Source organism: Eulemur rufifrons, chromosome 5 (genome assembly GCF_041146395.1).
Source record: "Eulemur rufifrons isolate Redbay chromosome 5, OSU_ERuf_1, whole genome shotgun sequence".
Classification (NCBI taxonomy): Eukaryota; Metazoa; Chordata; class Mammalia; order Primates; family Lemuridae; genus Eulemur; species Eulemur rufifrons.
Genome location: NC_090987.1, coordinates 55,611,912 through 55,635,996, shown reverse-complemented (window position 1 = coordinate 55,635,996; position 24,085 = coordinate 55,611,912). Strand labels below are relative to the sequence as shown.

General features: G+C 34.7%; 2 pseudogenes; both read left to right on the top strand.

The window, feature by feature from the left end:
• The first annotated feature begins 390 nt into the window (after window positions 1-390).
• Window positions 391-1,453, top strand: LOC138383433 (uridine 5'-monophosphate synthase pseudogene; annotated as a pseudogene).
• A 3,999-nt stretch (window positions 1,454-5,452) lies between these two features.
• Window positions 5,453-24,085, top strand: part of LOC138383198 (centromere-associated protein E-like) — a 53,921-nt pseudogene continuing 35,288 nt past the window's right edge.

Sequence of the window (24,085 nt, the reverse complement as noted above, 5' to 3'; positions counted from 1 at the left end):
GCCTGTAGTCCTGTCTACTTCAATGCCGAGCCAGGAGATCACTTGAGACCAGGAGTTTGAGGTTGCAGTGAGCTATGATTGTACCCCTGCACTCTAGTGCCAGCACCAGGGCAAGACGCCATCTCAAAATAAAATGTTCTTGAGAAGATGAAATCTTAAATTATCCTTCCTGTAACATAACTTTTATGACCAATTATGCTAAAATGCAGTATTATTATATTTTTAGAGAAGAAGAACTTGGAGAAACTGCCCAAGTTTACTGGAAAATTGACAATAATGCCATTTACCAAGTTGATGGAAGTAATTCCTTCAGTTTTGGTAAGATATAAGAGCATCAAAAATTAGCTTGCTGGCCTAGGAGTTAGTACTGCTAACTGGAGCGCGCGGCAATGGCGGCTGCCGAGGAAGTTTTGGGGTCTTTGGTGATGGGTCTGTATGACGTGCAGGCTTTCAAGTTTGGGAACTTTGTGTTGAAGAGGGGGATCTCATCCCCCATCTACATCGATCTGCGGGGCATCGTGTCTCGACCGCGTCTTCTAAGTCAGGTTGCAGATATTTTATTCCAAACTGCCCAAAATGCGGGGATCAGTTTTGACACGGTGTGTGGAGTACCTTACACCGCTTTGCCGATGGCTACGGTTATCTGCTCAACAAATCAAATTCCAATGCTTGTTAGAAGGAAAGAAACAAAAGATTATGGTCCTAAGCGTCCTGTAGAAGGAGCTGTTAATCCAGGAGAAACCTGGTTAATCATTGAGGATGTCGTCACCAGTGGATCTAGTGTTCTGGAAACTGTTGAGGTTCTTCAAAAGGAGGGCTTGAAGGTCACTGATGCTATAGTGCTGTTGGATAGAGAGCAGGGAGGCAAGGACAAGTTGCATGCACATGGGATCTGTCTCCATTCAGTGTGTACATTGTCCAAAATGCTGGAAATTCTCGAGTGGCAGAAAAAAATTGATGCTGAGATGGTTGGAAGAGTGAAGAAATTTATTCAGGAAAATGTTTTTGTGGCAGCTAATCATAATGGTTCTCTCCTTTCTGTAAAGAAAGCACCCAAAGAGCTCAGCTTTGGTGCACGTGCCGAGCTGCCCAAGATCCACCCAGTTGCATCAAAGCTTCTCAGGCTTATGCAAAAGAAAGAGAGCAATCTGTGTCTGTCTGCTGATGTTTCAGAGGCCAGAGAGCTGTTGCAGCTAGCAGATACGTTAGGACCCAGCATCTGCATGCTCAAGACTCATGTAGATATTTTGAATGATTTTACTCTGGATGTCATGGAGGAGTTGACAACTCTGGCAAAACGCCATGAGTTCTTAATATTTGAAGACCGGAAATTTGCAGGTATAGGAAACACAGTAAAAATGTAGTATGAGGGTGGTATCTTTAAAATAGCTTCCTGGGCAGATCTAGTGAATGCTCATGTGGTACCAGGCTCAGGAGTTGTGAAAGGCCTGCAAGAAGTAGGCCTGCCATTGCATCGGGGGTGCCTGCTCGTTGCGGAAATGAGCTCTGCTGGTTCCCTGGCCACTGGGGACTACACGAAAGCAGCGGTTAGAATGGCTGAGGAGTACCCTGAATTTGTGGTTGGTTTTATTTCTGGCTCTCAAGTAAGCACGAAACCAGAATTTCTTCACTTGACTCCAGGAGTTCAATTAGAAGCAGGAGGGGATAACCTTGGCCAACAGTATAACAGCCCACAAGAAGTTATCGGCAAACGAGGTTCTGATATCATCATTGTAGGCCGAGGCATAATCTCAGCAGCCAATCGTCTGGAAGTAGCAGAAATGTACAGAAAGGCTGCTTGGGAAGCTTATTTGGGTAGACTTGGTGTTTGAGTGCCTTGGATGCATTTTTGTGAAGACCTTGAAGATAGTGGTCTCTTGAAAGTCACTCGCTTAAAATAACCAACAGCCTTTACTCCTGCTTTGATTCTCCCACAGGGCCTATGGGGAGATTGCTTCTGGCATTAGCATAGTCTTTAGCAAATACTGAGTGACTTGTAATCATTGCATTGTTACTATAATAAATTTATTTTCAAACTTGCAAAAAAAAAAAATTAGCTTGCTATTCTTTTGCTATTAAGAGTACAGAAGGCTTATCACTAATACTAGATTTATTACTAAAGATCAGACTAAGGCTTTTGTAAACTGCTTCATTGAAAATGAAAAATTGTTTAGCCATCATGTATGATACGTGAGGTAATAGATTGATATTTAAAGCTTAGTTATGTAATTTGTATCCAGACAAATTCCAGACCCCATGTGCAACCACTGTGGTCTACTGCCTTATTAAAACACATAGGATCATTAAATTGTAGTATATTTTTTGTCTTTGAGGACCAAAACATTTTACCTCAAGGAGAGGTTTTTTCAAAGGACCAAAAAGTTGAAGAAAATACTGTCTTTAATATTTTATCATCCTAGATTGACAATTTTATTTCTTTGGGTAATTACTAGTTCAGAATGAAAACACATTTGATTTGTTTGGTTTAACTTCAAATGTGTTGTTGTTTCGCAGATCATGTCTTTCATAGTAATGAAACTACTAAAAATGTGTGTGAAGAAATAGCAGCACCAATGATCGATTCTGCCATACAAGGCTACAATGGTTTGTATTCGCTCAGTGTTGCAGAAACATTTTAGTCTTGGGTGTCTGTGCAACATGTATTGATAGTTCTATCCACTGCAGATTCATTTTAAATCTTTGTGTGAGTGCATTTTGTTTGTTCAGGGACTATATTTGCCTATGGGCAGACTGCTTCGGGAAAAATGTATACTATTATGGGTTCAGAAGATTACTTAGGACTTATGCCCAGGGCAATTCATGACATTTTCCAAAAAATTAAGAAGGTAAATAACTTAGCTGAATTTCTAGTATATACTGGTAAAAGTAGCAACAATCTTAGTGTTTTTCTTGTGTAATAATAAAAGGAAGTAAATTTACAGTTATCTCTTGATTATCCATGGGGAAAGAAGAGAGGTATAACATAGATTTACTTTTATCCCAACAAACTTACTTTTTAAAGCTTAAAATTCTTTTATTCTTTCCCTTGAATCCTGCAACAGTAATACTTTTTACAAAAAGTAGTCATTAAGGAACAGGCATATGTACAAGCCGCCATGATAGGTATACAGAAGGCAATCAAGAACTGTGGGTTGACTGACTGATGAGTAGGAAATAGCCCAATGGATGGCTTAGGGAAGAATGTTCCAGGAGGAGACCTGTATGTACAAATGCTTGGAGTTGTGAAGCAGCATGATATGTATTCTTTGGACTCAAGATTTTCTGGTGGCAGGGGCATTTTAAACCACATTGAGGGATTTAAATGTGACATTATGTTAGGGACAAAGAAAAGCCATATTGTGACATCAGAATTGCGGTTTAGAAACATGTAGCTGCTGTGCTGATCACATTGGCTGGGCCTCCACAAGGATTGTGGCTCCGGAAAAGGAACAAATTGGATAAATAGGAGAGCTATTTGAGAGGCAGACTCGACAGGACTTTGTGATTGGAATTTGGGGGCAGGGAAAGGGAGATGTCCAGAATGACATGCAAGTATTGCTTGCCTTCCTGGAAAGCAGGTGGCAGTATTCATTGAGTGAAGGGACACTGAATGAAGAGCAATGGAGATACTGAACATTTTATTTGGTACTTCTTCAGTTTGAGATGGCGGGCAGTGGAAATGCAAATATATGAAAATAAGGTAGAAGAGCTAAGATACAGTTAGTCGATTTGGGCATTAACTACTACAGATCTAAATTAAAGTCATGGGAATGAATGAGCTTGTTCGGTGAACATGTTGAGAATGAAAATAACAGAAGGCCAAGGGCAAAATCTCAAGAAATAACTTTTCAGATGAAGGCAGAAAAAGAATCCATAAAGGAACCCAGGTTTAGCTCTAGAATTAAGAATGAAATGAGGCGAATACGGTAACTAAGGAAAGAGAATATTTCAGGCAGCTAGTGGTCAGTGGTGTCATAGTCTGCCAACAAGTTAAATAAGGTAAAGATAGACAAAAATTCTTTACATTTAGAAACAAGGAGCTCATTTGCAAATGTAATTTGAGTTATGTGGTAGGGGTGAGAGCCAACTTACAGGGTGAGATGGCCCATAGAAATGGGGTCTCAAATATATTCGAAGGAATTGGCTTTAGATAGGAGGAGAAAGACCTCTTGAATTGTAACAAACACAGAGGAAAGGACAGGCCTCCGTGCAGGCAGTACTTCTATAAATGTAAGCGTACACTTTCTTTGTGGAATAAGTTTAAGTTTTCTGCGGATGTGGCAGGTGATGGTAGAGTCACAAGTTTGCAGAGATACTAAGGGTTTGAAATAGTCTAGCCTTTGTAGGTAATGGAAAAGAAAGCTGACAGGGGGGAGAGGAGCCCTGCCATGTAGCATTAAGGACCTGATTAACGTTGGCAGCCAGTCTTCTGGCTTTATGGCTCTGGCAGTGCTCAGGAAGCTGATACAGGTTCAGAACGCAGTGTATTCACCTGGGTATACATTGTGTGGTATAGGTGTGAGGCACAGAAAATGGGGCAAGTAATTTGAGGATATTGACTTCAAATGTCAAACATAATTAAAATAATGATATGGAATCTAAGATGATGAGATGAGAAGCAAGAGGGAGCTGGCCAGAAGAAAGTCGTATAACAAGGGAATAGGGTCCCTGGTAAGCTAAATAGCTTTAATTGGATTAACCTAATAAATGAGTTGGGAAGGATCGCAACTGGAGTAAGTGCAGAAGGTCTAAGATTTAGGTTTATGAGTTTCAGACAAGGTCCAGGGGTGGCACTGGGAGCAAATGAGGTTGAGCTAAAGGTTATGGGAGTCAAGGACGTTTATATGACTGGGCTTTTGCAGAGTGGGCTGTGGAAAATGCTGTTCATTTCAAGCAGAAGGGCAGTGTGTGGAGAGGCTTGAGAGAGCACGTAGTACGTTCTGGAGACAACAGATAATCTGGAGAGGCAATGTGGTAGGGTGGGCTCTGAACTTGTAGGCATGAGCTCAGCCACCAACTGGCTGTACAACCTTAAACAACTTCTCCAAACTTTTGGGCACCCAGCTCATATATTAAAAGGATCTAGTAAGAGAACGTAACCCATAGGGTTGTTGAGAGGATCACATAAGATGAGATGGTACATGTACCTAGTAAAGGCACAAGAGAACAGTGGAGCCTGTGAAACCTGGAAAAACACACATACTTACGAGTCAGGCAGAGGAACAGAAACCAGCAAAGCGGAGTGAGTAGTAAGGATACCCAACTGGGTAGGATCAGAAGCTGGAAACAGAGGGGTCCCTGAAGGGATGAGGAGCCAGTGGATAAATGATGAGAGAGAACGAAGTAGGAAAAAAATAAAATGGTAGCTAGAGCGAAGTCTTATTTATCTTTAAAAAAACTCCACCCGAGAGGCTTGAGCATTTGTGAAGCAGAGAGGAGGGAGTCAGTGGAGATGACAGATGGACACATAACTGAAGGAGCAAGTCTCAAGAGAGAAAGGAAGCAACGAGGTGAGGGGCACTGGTGGAGGCATTTGCTTTACTAAGGAAACTGGAAGGGAGTTGGCATTGGGAAGTACCCTGTGAAAGATTTATTTGCTGAGGGAAGTTCAGATGGGCTACCTGTGATATTACCTGCGATCTGTTCCTTCCCAATTAGGGCTGGTACCCACAGGGGTCGCTACGGTTATGGCAGCAGCAGCTGTCCCTCCTGTCTAGTGACAGATTGTTTCAATGGTTGTAAGTCAACAACTTCCTTTCAAATAAGTCCCAAAGAAGCTTGTAAGTAACGCTTCAAATAAAAAGTGAAATTTAAACTGTAGTTTGATCATATTATTATACTATGGGGTTAAACACTCATTTGAAAAGTTTGAGTATATTTTCTGATCTTGGGATGTCCTTAGACTAGATATCAAACTAGGCTCAATAAAAATTCTACCAAGTGAGTGGCTTTCAAAAATAGAAACTAGTTACCTTGTTTGAAACCAGACCTCTGTGACATAATTTTGAGTTTTTTTCTTTAGGCTAAAAGAAAATGAAGAGTTACTTGGTGCCTTGGCAAAATTAACAAAATGAAGGACTCAAACTATGCAGGTGGATTTCAAATGCCAACAACTATAACAACAAAAACACATAAGCCTGCTATAACTCTATTAGGAGAAATTGATGAATGTGAGTTCTTTTTCAAGTGAATCTACTTGTAATTATAAAATTATAAAAGCTTCCTTATAAAGAGAAGCTAGTTATAACTTAGTTAATGTGATAAACATGATTTTTAAATAAAGTGTGTGTATTCTGTATGTGATTACAATGGAGATTATTTATGATAAAAATAAGTAATTTTAAGAAAATAAACATTTATGAAGTTCTTTATTAATTCCACATCTCATAAGAATGATGCACTATAGGGGAAACACACAAGAGAAAGGTGTTTTTGTTTCTTTGTTCTAATCATTATCCAATTAAATTACTAATGATATAACATCTACCTTAAACATTGCTAATCTTGAAAGGATGGCATTTACATAGGAATCTGTTTCAAAATTATGTCTCCAACATTATAATCTACTTTGGGGAGCATTTTAAAATCTCCTTACAGGGACCAAATTTCAAATTCAGAATTTGTCCTTTTTACCTATATTTCATTAAGGATCTTATATTTTATCACTCATTCATACCAGTTATCTTAAGTCACACAACAAATGAAAGACCACATCTGTTAATGTATTTTTGGCATTCATACTCTAAGCATATATTAGCTAATTTGAGCTTATTATTTATTACCTCTGATTGAATTTTTTTTTTTAAAGATCTTTGACTTAGGATTTTCAATAAATATGTTTATGGATAAATTTCTTTTTCCCCTAATTACATCTCTCTGTTCAGAGTCTGACTTTTGCAGTAACACTCTTGATACATTAACTGAAATAGAGTGGAATCCAGCAACAAAGCTGCTAAATCGGGTAATTCAATGATTTGATAGAACATAATCTTTTTCCTCTTTTTAAAATTCTTTTCTGATTGGATTTTGTTGTTGTAGCACATTACTAGCTCTGACTTAATTTCAGTAACAATTGTGGCACTGAAGAAGGCTTCACTCACTCTTTATATTTATACTTGATACCTATGAGGCATCTAGAGGAAGGCTAAAAATGTCATAAGGCAAGTGTGTCCTAATAGGTAAAACTTTGCTTCTAGCTCTTCACTAGCAGACCTTGGTATCTGTGATGTCTGTGAAATTTCTGTTTTGCCTTAGGAAATACCATGAGGATAAAAAGATTGATTTTAAAAGTGTCAAAATTCTCAGGCAGATAGAATGTGCAGATCAATACATTAGGGAGGGGTCATTTTTCCAGATAATACTGATAAAGATATGTAGTCTCATCAAAACTTTAAGAAAGAAGGAATACTGCGGTAAATAATAAAATAAGTTTAGATTCCATGTTTACTGTCTAGATTGTTCATGTTCAAAGACACATAGTTATCTAATGTATTTATTAAAGGAAATTTCATTTTTATTTTGGAATGCAAGTGCAGTGCTTCTTATTATCATTAGTTAATGCCTATAAAGTACACAGACAAAGTGCTTTTGTGTTCCTGAGACATACTCTAAAGGTTTGTTGTTTTTTAAAAAATCCCTGGTGTAGGCTTTTCTTTAACTTGTAGTATAACTCTTTCTCATCATAGTAGAGAAAGTAGAGCTAGGCCTCTTTGAGTATGGTAAAACATAGCGATACTCAAACCCATACTATTAGTTTTAGAAATCAATAAATAATATCTGTTTCCCTTCCTGAATTCAGAGCCATCTGAAACATAAAACAGGATTTGGGAAATTAAATTATCAGCTTTATTGCTGAAGAACTTGAGGATTTGTAGCCAAATAAACTTTCCAATGTACACCCTACCTTCCCAGTTGAACTGTGCCTGTCAGGCACAGGCAACATGATTTATTTCTATGATTTGTTTTTTATTCTACTCCTTTCAAAATAATCTATTCTAAATGAGCCACTTTACCAAAATGTAGACCATTAGAAAGTTGTTAAAGAAAAGAATGGCTTAAACCACCAAATGAATCAAAGTTAAATTAATTACTTAATCCAAATTTTAGTTAAGGAAACAAAGCATATATGACATGAATTCCCTCTGATTGGAAAATCTGGTTTTGTTTATCATAGAAAAATGTAGAAAGTGAGTTGAACTCACTTCGTACTAACTATGATAACCTGGTAATACACTATGAACAACTAAGAACAGAAAAAGAAGAAATGGAATTGAAATTAAAAGACAAGAATGATTTAGATGAATCTGAGGCTCTGGAAAGCAAAACTAAAAAAGATCAAGAGGTAAGAGAGATAGAAAATATGAAACTACTCTAAAGTATATTTTTGAAAGAAGTCTCATTATCTTTTTTGATAATGTAAACATTTATTAAATTTTATTTTTAAATTCACAGATAACATTATGTTTTAATTGTATACAGCATGATGTTTTGAGGTATTGTGATATGGCTAATCTAGCTAAATAACAAATCCACTGCCTCACATAAATATCATTTTTGTGGCGATAGCACATAACGTCTACTTTTTACAAGTTTTAAGAATATAATATATTGTCATTAACTATAGTCATCTACTGTACAATAGATCTCTTGAAATTTATTCTTCCTATCTCACTGTATTTATGTATTATCTGACCAAGATTTCCCTCTCCCCTTTTCTCTTAACCACCGTTTACTTTCTCTTACGAGAGATCTACTTTTGTAGGTTCTGCATTTGTGTGAGATCATGTAGTATATTTCTTTCTCTGACTGGCTTGTTTCACCTAACATCATATTCTTCAGGTTTATTCACATTGTTGCAAATGGCAGGATTTCATTCTTTCATATAATTCAATGGTAGTGCATTGTGTCTATATACCAAACTTTCTTTATCCATCCTTCCGTTGATGGACACTTAGGTTGGCTCCATATCTTGCCTATTGTGGATAGTGCTGCAATAAACGTGAGAGTGCAGAGCTCACTCTGACATACTGATACGATTTCCTTTGTGTGTATACCCAGTACTGGGGTTGCTGGATCATACGATAATTCTATTTTCAATTTTTCGAGGAACCCTCCTTCTATTATCCCTACAGTCCCACCAATATTATAAAAAAGTTCTGTTTTCTCCACATACTTGCCAAAATGTTCTCTTTTATCTTTTTGATAATAGTCATTCTAACTAAGTTGAGGTAATATTTCATTGTGGTTTGGATGAGCGATGTTGAGCATTTTTTCATGTACCTGTTGGCCATTTGTATGTCTTCTTTGGAGAAACATCTCTTCAGGACTTATACCCATCTGTTAATAGGGTTATTTGGTTTTTTGCTATTGAGTGTTTTGAGTTCCTTATATATTTTGGATGTTAATAGTTGATCAGATGTATAATGTGCAAACATTTTCTCCCATTCTGTAGATTGTCTCTTCACTCTGTTAATTGGTTTCTTTGCTGTGCAGAAGCTTTTTAGTTCAATGTAATCCCATTTGTCTATTTTTGCTTTTGTTACTTTTGATTTTGAGGACTTATCCAAAAAATTCTTGCCAAATATCCTGTCTCATTAGTGGTCCAGTTAGATTTTTTATTTCTTTGTAATTCAGTCTTGGTAAGTTACAGAAATGTATCCATTTCTTCTAGATTTTCCAATTTGTTGGCATATACTTATTCATAATAGTCTCTCATCATCCTTGGTATTTCTGTGGCTTCAGTTGTAATGTCTCCGTTTTCATCCCTATAGCTAAGCCCTTTGAGAAACGAAGCTGTTTCCAGGTTTACACCTGGGAGTGCAATTGCCAGATCTCTCACCTGTATGTTGTTAGGCACTCTCAAAACAACCCTCCTAGGTCTGGGGCTCCACAACCTCCTGCCTGAATCCAAAGTCTCCCACAAAGCATTTTGTCTGTAATGGGTGCAGAATTCTCGTGGGGGGATATAAACAGGTAACCTCCTGTTCCACCATCTTCCTGATACCGCTCAGAAGTATTCTCTGAAAGATATTTATTTCTAAGATTGAGATATTCAGTATCTAGCCATTTTTCAGATGTACACAGAGTTTAGAGAATGTATTTAATTCATTTATGTTGTTTTAAAAACAGTTGAGTCATATTTGTTTCCCTTGTGCTTACACAAGACAAAGAAGAATTAAAAGCAACTATGGGAGCATTTGGTGTATCTGCCTCTTGGCAGATTTATATTGAGGAAATAGTTTCCTTATAGTTCCTATATTATTAATATTTAATTTATCGAGCATGCCATAAATGTGCCTAGAGCATAGCCATTTCCTGCTGAGACCAATATGAATTTAAATATCTAGCTGACTGTTTTATATATGGATGTTGCATATTAATGGATTCCTTTTCCTTAGAAAGAAAGTATATTCCTAAATAGTTAAAACATTGGAATAACTGGAGAAGCTGATTTTGCATATTTTATTTTTCTTTCTCCATGTAAGAATGTTATTGTGAAAATTAATATACCTAATACTAAATAGTTTTAATGGAACTTTTAGAAATAAAGCATATGACTCATTTTCTAAGTATGCAATATCAATATTAAGCTACATGTTAAGAGACTCTAATCCAGAAACTGTCAGACTATAGAATCACAAATTATCCAAAAGATTTAAGGGACTTCTTAGTGCAATGTGTCCTTAACCTAGAGTCCACAGACACTATGAAATCATTTCATAAAATTTTTAAATACATATTCATTTTTCTAAAACACGAAACCACGCCTGTTATCAGACTTACAAAGTTATCCATGAACCAACCCCCCACGATATATGAGCCAGTGCTTTGATATAGTTAAAATATGAGTTAATTTGCAGCTACTTTTTAGATTTCTGTATATGGCTAGTCCTAAAGGACATTCTCCCTTTTCCCTCAGTATCATTGCTTACTTTCCCACCCTCGTTTTCTTTTTAAGGGAAAAAAGAATTCTGTGCCAAAGCTATTATTTCCATTCTTCCTATAAATTAAAGTTAGTCCTACATTTCACAAGTATGGTATTCAGAGAGCTAAGAGTCTATAAGTTCTCCACAGGGTTACATTTAACTTGTTTTAAAATGTACGTGTTAATAAAGTGAAAAATGTCATGAAAAGAATGTTGGATTTCAATCCATAAAATTGGGTTTTATTGAAGGAGGTGGTCTAGTGTCATGGTTAAGAGCATGGTCTCTAGAGCAAAGCTGCCAGGATTAAAGCCCTAGTTTTGCTACTTAAAAACTCACTGCAGATCCAAACCCATCATGAATTATTGGCAAGGCCTCGAGCAAGTCATTGAATCTCTCACAGTTTCCTGTATTTCTCCACCCTTGAGATAGAGACCAGGTGCTCACTAAGGTCCCTTCTGACTCCAAAATTTCATCTAATGTTTGCATATTTCTTATTGGCAATAATAATATTACATAAAACTATGGGCATAAGTATGACAACAATTTATCTAATTTTTTTCTCACATCATTAATATATCTAGTTGATAACGAAAACTGAAGCTCATTGAATTGAGTCAGCACACTGAGAGATTACAAAATACTGCAAGGGTATATAACTTCTTTCACATCCCCTCATTTCTTCCATTTTAACCCCAGTTGAGGAGGAAATTAATCCTACTGCCTTCATTTTTAAATGTACACAAAATTTAAGGTTACCTAAAAGATTATGTAATAAAGACTTACCCTGTTCAAAAACAGTCTTGAAGGATCTATTCCATGTTACTAAAACTATAAGTCTATGTGTAAGCAACAAAATATGTTCCCAAACCTGCACTTTGGGGAAGAGTTTAACCAAAGGGAATAAAAGTCAAATTATGGCAGTAGGACACGTGGTCATTTTCCTTGTTTTATAAGGGTTTTGTCAAAAATTATCAAAGCTGTGGATAATTTTCAAGTGGGAATATAGTAATATAGGATACTTAAATAGTAAATTTTTTTTTTTTTTTTTTTTTTTTTTGTTGAGACAGAGTCTCACTTTGTTGCCCAGGCTAGAGTGAGTGCCGTGGCGTCAGCTTAGCTCACAGCAACCTCAAACTCCTGGGCTTAAGCGATCCTACTGCCTCAGCCTCCCGAGTAGCTGGGACTACAGGCATGCGCCACTATGCCCGGCTAATTTTTTCTATATAGATTTTTAGGTGTCCATATAATGTCTTTCTATTTTTAGTAGAGACGGGGTCTCGCTCAGGCTGGTCTCGAACTCCTGACCTTGAGCAATCCACCCGCCTCGGCCTCCCAGAGTGCTAGGATTACAGGCGTGAGCCACCGCGCCCGGCCTAAATAGTAAATTTTAAAGGGAAGAATAAAAAAGGTCAAGTGTCATCATGCTGAGGAACAAGAAAAATCTTAACCATTTACCTATTTTAATCTGGTTTATTTAATTTTATAATTTTCACAATCTCTAAGATTTAAATATTTCATTTCACCTGCTGAAAATTATAGTTGAAATCTGCAATATTTTCTTATGTAGCAATGGGTTAACTGTTGATATGATTGTATGTTTAAATCATTTTTGGTTTTCACACACTTTCTCTTTGCTCAGCAACTTAAGCAGCATGTCATTGGGAGACTACACTTTTGTCTTTACAAAAGTTAATATTTTCTGTATATAAGAACCAAACTTAAGATGAGGTGCTATTTCCAATGAGAAGTGGGAGAGTTTTTCTTTCTAAATGGTTACTTCCTAAATGTTTTCAAAAGTTAAGATTATTTGGTCCTTCTTTATTGATAAACGTGATTTTCTTATCCAGACAGTAAAAATAGGAAAGAAAAGGTCAAGGATGGAAGCCACTTTAAATTATAACTAGTACAAATGTCTGAGACTGCGCTGTACAATAGGGTAACCCCTAACCATAGGTGGCAATTAAGCACTTGAAATGGGACTTGTCTAAATTGACTTAAATATGGGAAAAAGAATGTAAAATATTTCATTTATGTTTTTTAATGTGTCTGCTAGAAAATTTTGAATTACATATGTGACTCACGTTATTTTACTATTGGACAGCACTGACCTAAAATAGGAATTTCAACATTATTACTAGTTTGAAATCTAAAACTAGTCAGAACTGAATTAAACATCCAGAAAATATTGTTTAAACAAGACACTATTTTCTTAAATCCCTTACATACTATTAGACTTTGCTTTCACTCTGTAAGTGCTCATTTGACTGAGAAGATTAAATACTTCTAAGGGAAAATATGTTTATCCTCAGTAAGTTGTGGTTTGTTTTGAACACAACATATTTGTACTCAAATATTTAATGCTACAGATATTTTGATAGAAAGGCAACTTTAATAGAAATACTTGTATCTTTATACTTTTACACAGTTGAACAACATAAAGCGATAGCGTCATCTTTCCAATATTTCCTGTAGAATAAATCAACAAGGTAATAGTTGATAATCCCATACCTCTATAGCTTTGATGAACAGTAATAATATTCTAAAGGGACTACATGAAACGACTCTAGTCCAAACCTAGATTCCAAATCAGAACTTGTTACAAATTATGTCGGTGTAGAGCCAGATGGATAATATATGGGAAGAAAAAACATCTTTATAGCATCAATACGTTTCTACACTTAACTTGCCAAAAACAAAAATCTATTAAAAGTGTATTTTTTAAAAGTTTGATTTCCACTTCACTACCTCCTCAAAGTGGTGCATACTAATTTGATATTGGCATTGTTGTAGCTTCAACAGATAACTATTGGGGTCATGCTGAAATTGAAATTTTTTTTCTTATTTGCTTGCTTTATGGGGTTTTGGTGGTTATTTTTTATATTTTTAAATAATGAAGTACTCTGTTATAGTAGCTTAAACAGTTGATTTCTCAGTCCCTTCTAATTGTCTTGGATGATTCTGAAGCAGGGAATGATTGCTATCTTTTTTTGTTTTTGTTTTTATGTTTTTGGTGAGGTTTTGTTTTTTTTTTCTTTTGCTTTATTAACTATTGGTTGGCTCTATTGCCTGTTCATGTACTCTTACAGATGCAACTAATTCATGAAATTTCCAACTTAAAAGAATTTAGTTAAGCATGTAGAAGTATATAATCAAGATCTGGAGGTGAGAATTCATGTTGGTAATTCTATTGATAAGTAACTAGAACTATAAAACATGCAACATATATAATTAATTGTACATTATTTCAGAAAATAGAGGAATTATTTTTGAAATATTAATGACTTTGAATTTTACTATGAATTTAAATTGGTATATACAAGTTCTTTTTTAATTCCTTAGAATTGCAATCAGATGCTAAATCATGTTGTGCTCTCCTTTGGTCCTTTTAGAATGAACTAAGGTCGAAAGCAGACCTGCTTAGAGAAAACGAAGACCAGATTAAGAAGCTACAGCAATACATAGCCTCTCAGAAGTTAGAAAATACGAAAACGGACTTGTCTTACTCATCGGTACAAATCAGGTTTATTTTGTTATGTAATCATGTTGGCATTTATAGTATACCATCATCATAGCAAATATTTCATTGCTGTAATCAATTTACATATATTTCATTTAATTTGTCAATAACCATATGATAAAGTGACTATTAGTATAATTAAATGCCATTTTTACAGATAAGGTAACGTTCATAAAGAGTTGATCATATTCTTTGAAGAAATATAAGGAAGTTAGGGACAAGCTTCCATTAAAAAGCAATAATTTTAAAAATTTTGGATTTTTTCAATTGTTTTATTCTAATTTATGTGGAAGTATATAGTCAAGATCTTAAGGTGAACACTTATATCAGAATTGATAAGTAACTGAAGCTATAAAATACATAAGTAATGGAACATGACTTCATAAAATTTATTTAATTAACAGATATTAATGCATTCTCATAATTTAAGTAACTGTTTTAACAGTTTGGTGAGTAGTTTTTTAGAATTTTATATCTCTAGATTTGACATTAACATTAAATAACACTGAATCTCGTGGTGAAATTGATAATCTCTTTTCAATTTGCTTTCAGTCTGCCTGATTACTTCAATAATGTATCAGTTTGGTTCCAGTTTTTAACACCTTTTTTCAAGGCAATGGTTTCTAGCTGGGGCTCTTAAGCTATTAGTTTCTGTTGTTCTTTTGTTTTCATTTGAGTTTTTCAGAGTACTTTTTGTTATCTTCTATTATATTCTTTTTTTGCCATCTATTTGTCACAAATGTTTCTCTTTAAAAGGGTTCACACCAGTTTACACCACACTATTCTGAGAGCCTGGGTAGGAAGGCTCTTTCATACATTTCTGGAGTATCCATTCATAATGTGGCAAGCAGAATTGCCCAGTTTTTTTCTTATTCATTCAATTCATTTATTCCTTCATTCATGTATTAATTTATTGCCAAAGACACAGTGTTGAATTTATGTAAGCTAAAGTCACTTTAAAATGCCACTGCTCTCTAAAAATGAAGTTGTGGATTTTTTTCATGTATTTGTCATTTGCATTTTCTCTTCTGTGAGTTGCCTGTTAATATCTTTTTTTTTATATTTTTCTATTTCATTGTTTGTCTTTTTCTATTCAATTTCTGGTTTACTATCCTTATTTTTAGCTGTTAACTACTCACCTGTCATGTGTTTGAGAGAATAACTCAAAATGAAAATACGTAGGGAACTTAAACAGCATAGTTGAAACAACAATTGTGTTAACCTTTAATTAAACAGTAATAGATTTCTAAATTATGATACTTCTATACATTGCTTTTGTATTTTGGAAAAATATGACTGGAACTTTTAAAAATATTTTTATTAAGGAAAACATGATTTCTTTTCATTTATTGGTAATTAGCATATTTTTAGTTAGGAATAACATCTATGTACATGTTCGCTAAAGTATTTTCCAACTCTATGAAAATTATATTTCACTGAGGCCCTTTTGTCGTCTGTCTAGGAAAACACTGAAGACCTTAAAAAGATGAAACAGACTCTGTTTGATGCTGAAACTGTAGCCCTTGATGCCAACAGAGTATCAGCCTTGCTTAGCAGTGAAAATCTGGAGCTGAAAGAGAAAATGGTAAGTAATTTTTGTAATATTTACAATAAAGCAGTTGTAATGATCAGTACATTTTTGTGAGTTTGCAGTTGTTTTTTTTTTTTTTTTTTTTTGTTCCACTAGAAAGAGCTTGCAAGTACATGCAAACAAATTGAAAATGATACTCAGTTATATCAAAGGCAGTTGGAGGCAAAAAAGAAAGTGCAAGTTGATCTGGAGAAAGAATTACAATCTGCTTTTAATGAAATAACAAAACTCACTTCCCTTATAGATGGAAAAGTTCCAAACGGTATTTTTTAATTTCAAATATTTCTTTGCAAGTCTGACTTCCTCTAGAAATGTACCTAAATGATTTGACAACTATATTCCAAGGATTAAACATCCGTTATACTCTGATTTTTTAAAGAACTTAATATTAAGTTTTAAGATTATTGGTATTGGTATTTAAGATATGGATATCATTGGTATTAGTACTTATAATGATTTCCATGGGCTTCAAATAATAAGGATTTAAAAAGTATTTTTCAAAGACACTAGGCCTGATCTTAAAAAAGGCGATTCAAAGATATTAAAAACAAATTATCTGTTTCCCAACATTGGCTCTTTATTTAATTTATCAGAACTTCCTAGATTTGCTCTCTAATATGAAACTGGAAAGAAAGATTACTGATCTCCAAAAAGAACTGAAAAAAAAAGTTAAAGAAAATGAGATTTTGTGGAAAGAAGTTAATTTGCTCTCAGAATTAAAATCTTTACCCCCTGAAGTAGAAATGCTGAGGAAAGAGGTAAACACAGTTTTAAGCACTTAACCTTTGTTTTGAAATAAAAAACATTGTCATAGTACCTTAAATATTTTGATGTCATTTATTTTAAACTAGCAGCAATAGACACTGAAACATTTGACTCAACTCGTTAGGAGGAAAAATGAATATAGTTCATCTTTTAATTTGTTCTTATGCTACTGGATGAAAAAATACTTATTTTCAAAGTGTATTTAACAGTATACTTAATAACATAATCCACGTAGCAGCCATTCCTCTGGTCCTCAAATGGCCCACCCTTAGTCTTGACCTCTTTTTTCTTGGTAGTAGCCAAAAGAGTAATGAGGTAAAGGGGCAGCAAACAATTAAGCATTTAAATTATTCATGGATTAAGTTTTGGGACATCTGACCTGCATTCAAAGCTTTTAGGGAAAAGAAATAAGTCAAATTCTGAGAAAAACCATAAAATACCTGGCACGCAATAAAGTTAGAAAACTCTTTAGAATGATAAGAAAATAAAGACACATCCTACTTAAGTGTTTTCACTGACTGTTCTCCATGCAGTCCTTACTAGACCCAAAGAGATTAGAAAACACAATATTGAAGGTAAACAGACTAAGAGAAATGTGGCAATAAGAATACTGTATTGCCTTTCCTCAGTCAATTCTTTAATTTAAATGACATTTTTTTGCAGAGAAATTTTTTCCTGAAAATTGCTTCAATGAATTATACAGTGCTAAATCTTATTTCTTTTCATAGATGCATGATAAATCTGAAGAGCTCTGCATAATAACATCAGAAAAAGATAAATTGGTTTCTGAGGTCGTTCATAAGGAGAATAGAATTCAAGATTTACTTGAAGAAATTAGTAAAACTAAAGATGACTTAACAACTGCCCAATCGAATTATAAAAGCACTGATCAAGAATTCCAAAATTTCAAAAGCTTTCATATGGAATTTGAGCAAAAGTATAAGATGGTCCTTGAGAAGAATGAGAGAATGAATCAGGAAATAGGAAATCTCTCAAAAGAAGCACAAAACTGGAGGACTGAGTTGGTACAAGATGCAGTCTAAAGAAATGACCTTTAGTCTTCTTGGGTTTGCTGTGTGTGTGTGTGTGTGTGTGTGTGTGAGTGTGAGTGTGTGCACACACACATACACAGCCATACCGTAAACTGCTCTGCTTTTACTATGTCACGTTTACTTTTTTTTTTTTTAAGCTTTCTCCCAAGACCCAAGAGCTTGAGCAGAAAACATTTCAGGATCATGAAAGGTTAAGTGAGGTGGAACAGCTGAAGAAACAATTAGAAAATAGAGGCTCTATGCTGCAAACTGTAGAAAAGGAGAAAAGAAACTTCAGCAAACTTAGGAGAAGTAAGAATTTTAACCCAAGCAAGAAAGAGATGAACTAAAACAACTCCAAGAGAGCCTTCAAATTGAGAGGGACCAACTCAAAAGTGATATTCAGGATACTGTAAACATGGTAACATTTTGATTGATTAAACTTTGAAAAATCAGAGCCTCTAAAAATATTTTAAGAGCCATCATTTATTATTTATGATCAAGTAGTAACTATAAAATAATTTTGTTTCATATGCTTATGGAAATTATATTTCTCTGACAAAGAATATAGATGCTCAAGAACAATTACGAAATGCTCTTGAGTCTTTGAAACAACACCAAGAAACAATCGGCACACTAAAATTGAAAATTTCCAAGGAAACTTCCAGGAATTTGCATATAGTGGGAAACATAGGAGAAACTAAAGAAGAATTTCAGCAAAAGGTAAAGGGTGTTTATTTTCAGAGTTTTCATATACTTATATATAAGTTTTCTCTTTAACCTCAAACACTTAAGTATACTTAATGATAATTTTGGTTTTATTTGTTATTCACAATGGCAATAACTAATAATAATTTTATAAGTTTAACCCAAATGTCTTTGAAATAACTTTGAACATAACTGTTTACAATCAATTTGAAAAGGAAAGGACAAAAAAGTAGTTCAAACTTTGGATAGCTGATATTTTTGAGACCCAATGTATTTTAAATATCTTTAAAAGCCCCTCTGAATTCTAATTATGGCTAAAGTATTTATTTTATGTCAGATTTTCTGTGCTAAATTTGCTTAGAGTTCACAATTCAGTCCATTACAGAGGGGATTGCCTATAATGTTATAAAGGGCTTTATTTGCAATGCATTTCTATTTTCACAAAATAACTGTAGAATATATTGTCAATGGTAAGTTTTTTAATAATCTTTCGTTTTTGTTTTAGTCAATACCATTTAAATCCAGAATATTTACTATTAGAATTTTAAAGCATTCTTCAATGGGAAACTGGTGAAATAACCTTTCATATATCCACAGCTCAGAATAGTGTATAGTCATATTTTTTAAAATTTGTGGTAAAATATGCATAACATAAAGTATACCACCTTAATGATTTTTATGTATAAAGTTCAGTAGTGTTAAGTTCAGTCACACTGGTATACCACCAATCTCCAGAACTCTTTTTGCAAAACTGAAACTCTATACCCATTAAACAACAGCTCCCCAATTTCCCCTTTCTCCAGGCCCTTGCAACTACCATTCTATTTTCTGTCTCTATGGTTGACTATGATGGGTACCTCGTACAAGTGGAATCATGCAGTATTTGTTTTTGTGACTGGCTTATTTCAATTATTATAATGTCTTCAAGGTTCATTCAAGGTTTACATGTTATAGCATGTGTTAGAATTTTCTTCCTTTTTACAGTGAATAATTTTTCATTGTGTGTACAGGGGGCATGTGAGAGTTTGTAGAAAATGAAATTAAAAGACAAAAATTAAAAATATGAACTTTGTTTTTGAACATAAACTCCATCAAAGTCAAGACACTTTTGTAAGCAGTGATACCAGCCATTTAGTCCATCCATAATGAACCGAGTCCTTGGAATTTAACCATGTAAGTGCAGTCTTTTTTACATCATTAACTGAAGAAAAATGGGACCCTTTAAAGATTTTTTTAAGATTATGAAACAAAAAGAAGGCAGAAGTGGCCAAATCAGGACTGTAAGGTGATTTCTCACCAAAACTTTCCCAGAATTGTCCTCATTTAATAATGAGCAGGAGCATTGTTGTGGTAAAGGAGGATTATCTCATGAAACGTTCCTGGGCATTTTTCTGCTAAAGCTTTGGCTAACTTTCTTAAAACACTCTCATAATAAGCAGATGCTATTGTTTTTTAGTTCTTCAGAAAGTCAACAGATGAAATGCCTCCAGTATCCCAAAGAACTGTTGCCAATCTTTGCTTTTACTAGTCTACGTCTGCTTTACCACTTCCACCTCTTGGTAGCCATTGCTTTGATTGTGCTTTGTCTTCAGGATTATACTGGCAAAGCCATATTCCATCTCCTGTTAAAATTCTTCAAAGAAATGTTTCCAGATCTTTTTTTTTTTTTTTTTTTTTTTTTTTTTTTGAGATAGAGTCTCGGTCTGTTGCCCAGGCTAGAGTGCTGTGGCATCAGCTTAGCTCACATCAACCTCAATCTCCTGGGCTTAAGCAATCCTTCTGCCTCAGCCTCCCAAGTAGCAGGGACTACAGGCATGCACCACCATGCCTGGCTAATTTTTTCTATACATTTTTAGTTGTCCAGATAATTTCTTTCTATTTTTAGTAAAGACGGGGTCTTGCTCTTGTTCAGGCTGATCTCGAACTCCTGACCTCAAGTGATCCTCCTGCCTCGGCTTCCCAGGGTGCTAGGATTACAGGTGTGAGCCAGCATGCCTGGCCCATGTTTCAAAATGTTGATCCCACTTGTTTAAAATTTCCATTTAAAAGTCCTGCTTTTGTCTGCAGCTGATCTGGTTGCAACAGTTTTGATACCCATCAGGTGGAAAGTTTGCTCAACTTTTAATTTTTCAGTCAGAATTATACAAGCTGAACCAATTGCGATGTCTGTGGTGTTGGCTTTTGTTTCTCATGTTAATTGTCTATCCTCTTCTATTAAGGCACAAACAAGATTAATTTTTTCCTTGCAAAATGATGTGGATGGTCTGTTGCAGTGGGCTTCATCTTCAGCATTGTCTCATCCCCTCCTAAAACACGTTATCTATTTGTAAACTGCTAGTTTCTTTGAGGCATTGTTCCCATAAACTTTTCATAAAGTGTCAGTGATCCCACCATTCTTCTACCTAAGCTTCACCACAAATTTGATGTTTGTTTTTGCTTCAATTTTAGCAGGATTCATGTTGCCCTGATAGGGACTCTTCTCAAACTGATGTCTTATGCTTCTTAGTGCCTCTAACTAGATCCTGTTCAGACATGTTATAAGAAGTTAGTATAAATTTATTTTGGTGCAAAAAATTTTGAAATCTGTTCATAGATTTTTCATAATATACACTTTCCATGAACTTCTTGAAGTCCCCTCATGTATACCATATTTTGGTTATCTATTCATCCATCACAGAATCACGGACGCTTGGGTTGCTTCAAACTTTTGGCTATTGTGACTAATGCTGCTTTGAACCTAGGTGTACAAATATGTCTTTGAAACGTTGCTTTCAATTCTTTTGGATACATATCCAGAAGTGGACTTTCTGGATTATATGGTAATTCCATTTTTAATTTTTTGAGGAAGCATCCATAATGATTTTCACACAGCTGCTCCATTTTACGTTCCCACCAACAGTGCACAAGTATTCTAGTTTATCCACATCCTTACCAATACATTATTTTCTATTTTTTTGGTAGTAGCTGTGCTAATGGATGTGATGTGGTATTTTATTGTGGTTTTAATTTGCATTTTCTAATGATTATTGATATTGAGTGTCTTTATATGCTTGTTAGCCATTTGTACATCTTTGCAGAAATGTCATTTCAAGTCTTTTGTCTATTTTTAAATTGGGTTGTTTGATTTTTATTGTTGAATTGTAAGAGTTCTGGATATATTCTAGATATTACCCTTTTTTCAGTTATATGATTTGCAAATTTTTTCTCCCATAGGTTGCCTTTTTAGTCTGCTGATTGTGTCCTTTAATACACAGAAGTTTTTGATTTTGATGTATGTGGTCAGATTTATCTATGTTAACTTTAATTATTGCCTATGCTTTGATATCATATCCTGGAAATTATTGCCAAGACCCCTCTATATTTTCTTTAAAGAATATTCTCCTATGTTTAAGTCTTTAATTTATTTTCCGTTAATTTTTATACATATGGTATAACGTCAGGATCCAACTTCCTTTTTTTGCATGTGGATATTTAGTTTTCCCAACATCATTTGTTGAAAAGACTATCCTTTCCCCATGAAGTATTTCAAGAATGCCCCTTTCCCTGGCATTTGTTGGAGATCTTGTGACTATATACACAAGGGTTTATTTCTCAGCTTTCTATTCTTTCCATTGTTTTATATAGCTATCTTTATGCTGGTACCATACTGTTTGATTACTGTAGCTGTACAGTTAAGTTTTGAAATCGGGAATTATAAAACCTCCAACTTTGTTCTTCTTTTTCAAGATAGTTTTGTCTGTTCGGGGTCCCTTGAGATTCCATATGAATCTTAGGATAGGTTTTTCTATTTTTACAAAAGACATCATTGGGATTTTGACAGAGATTGCATTAAATCTGTAAATTGCTTTCGGCAGTATTGACATCTTAATAATATGAAGTCTTCCAATCCATGAACATGGATGTCTTTCCATTTGTGTCTTCTTTAATTTCTCTCAGCAACATTTCTAGGTTTCAGTGTACAAGCCATTTACCTCCTTGGTTAAATAAATCTCTGTATACATTTATATACTACTATCCTATAAAATGAGCTGCTGCTTTTCCCCATTTACTCTGGAGCACAGTCCTGCCTTGGAAAAGGAGATTTTTCTGTTTCTGTCTCCTTGTGCTGCAGTACTTCTCTCCTATAAAAACATTTTTGCTTGTTCCATGTCTTAGGTCTTGGCTTATTTATAATTTGGATCAACCATGGGCCAAAAGCACTTGACCTTGATTTGAATTTTTTAACTTCTACTTATATGATGGGAAAGTTTTTTGAGTAGATTTTTGAAAATAAGATACAATAATCACTGACTACTTTGAGTAAATCCAAAATGCAATAACAGGACCCTATAGGAAAGGGGCAATAGAGGAGGAAAGAGGGTAAAGGAGTGTTATGCTCAATGGGAACTGCTAGATCCTCTGTTATAAAGTTCATTCTGGAATCATCCATCTATGTCAATAAAAAGATCTAGCTGTGGATTCTTTGGGGCAATTCTGTTCATTAGGGGTCCTGTACTCTGGGATACAAGACTGAGATTAATTTGTTTTCTATCATGTTCATGCTGGAATTGGCCATGAATATATAAGAGTGGATGTGGGGATTTCCAGGGGTCCCTCTGTCCATCTGGGCACCAGGGGGTGCATCGGTAGACCTATCATGAATCCGCCTGGAGTGCTCATTATCAGTCCTGCTCGATGTGTCTCTGGAAATGTAGTTCCTTTAGCATATCTCAACAAAAATTTTAAACTTTGTGATTAGTAAACTTATTCTCCATAAAGGACAATTTTTTTTTATTTATGTAATAATTAGATCTGTTAGATTTTACTGATAACCATGGTAGCTGAAATGCCTTTTAGGCTAAATTCAGATTGGAATGTACTTTGACTATTGCTACAGAATACTCTGTCTCAGTCTACTTTGTATTTATGTATACTACTGTTTTTAGGAATAAAGATGCAACATTCTACATTATGATATCTAACAGACTAATCCCAAAGATTATGTGTTCCCCACCTTAATTTCTCATGTAGTTAGCTCTGTGCTCACCATTGTCAGAAGCTCATGCATATTGCCAACAATAAAAGAGTATTTCAATAAAGGATGGTTTATCCATATCCACTCTAGAGAATGAAGCAGCTACTAAAAATTATGATTTGAAGATTACATAACAGCATGGGAAAATAGATATGATCTAAGTAGATAGAAAAGACAAGCTAAAAATAATCATAGGTATATAAATTAATTACAATAGATATGTTTAAGAAAAATTTTTAATAGAAAAAACTCTGGAAGGAAATATACCAGAATTCTAATAGTTGGTTATATGAAGTTGCTAATATTAGATGTCTTTCCTTTATCTTTCAATTTTTTTCTGATGTGATTATAGATTATCATAAAAACTTTTAAATACATGTGTGGCCAATATGGAGCGGAATGTGTTTAGTGGGCTAATGTAAGGTTATGGAATAATACCCTAATGTTGTGCTAACAATTGTAATGTCAGTCTCTGTCTCCCTTTACCAATGAGTTCATACATTAGGTTACCTTTGGTTGGTTATGACTTATTAA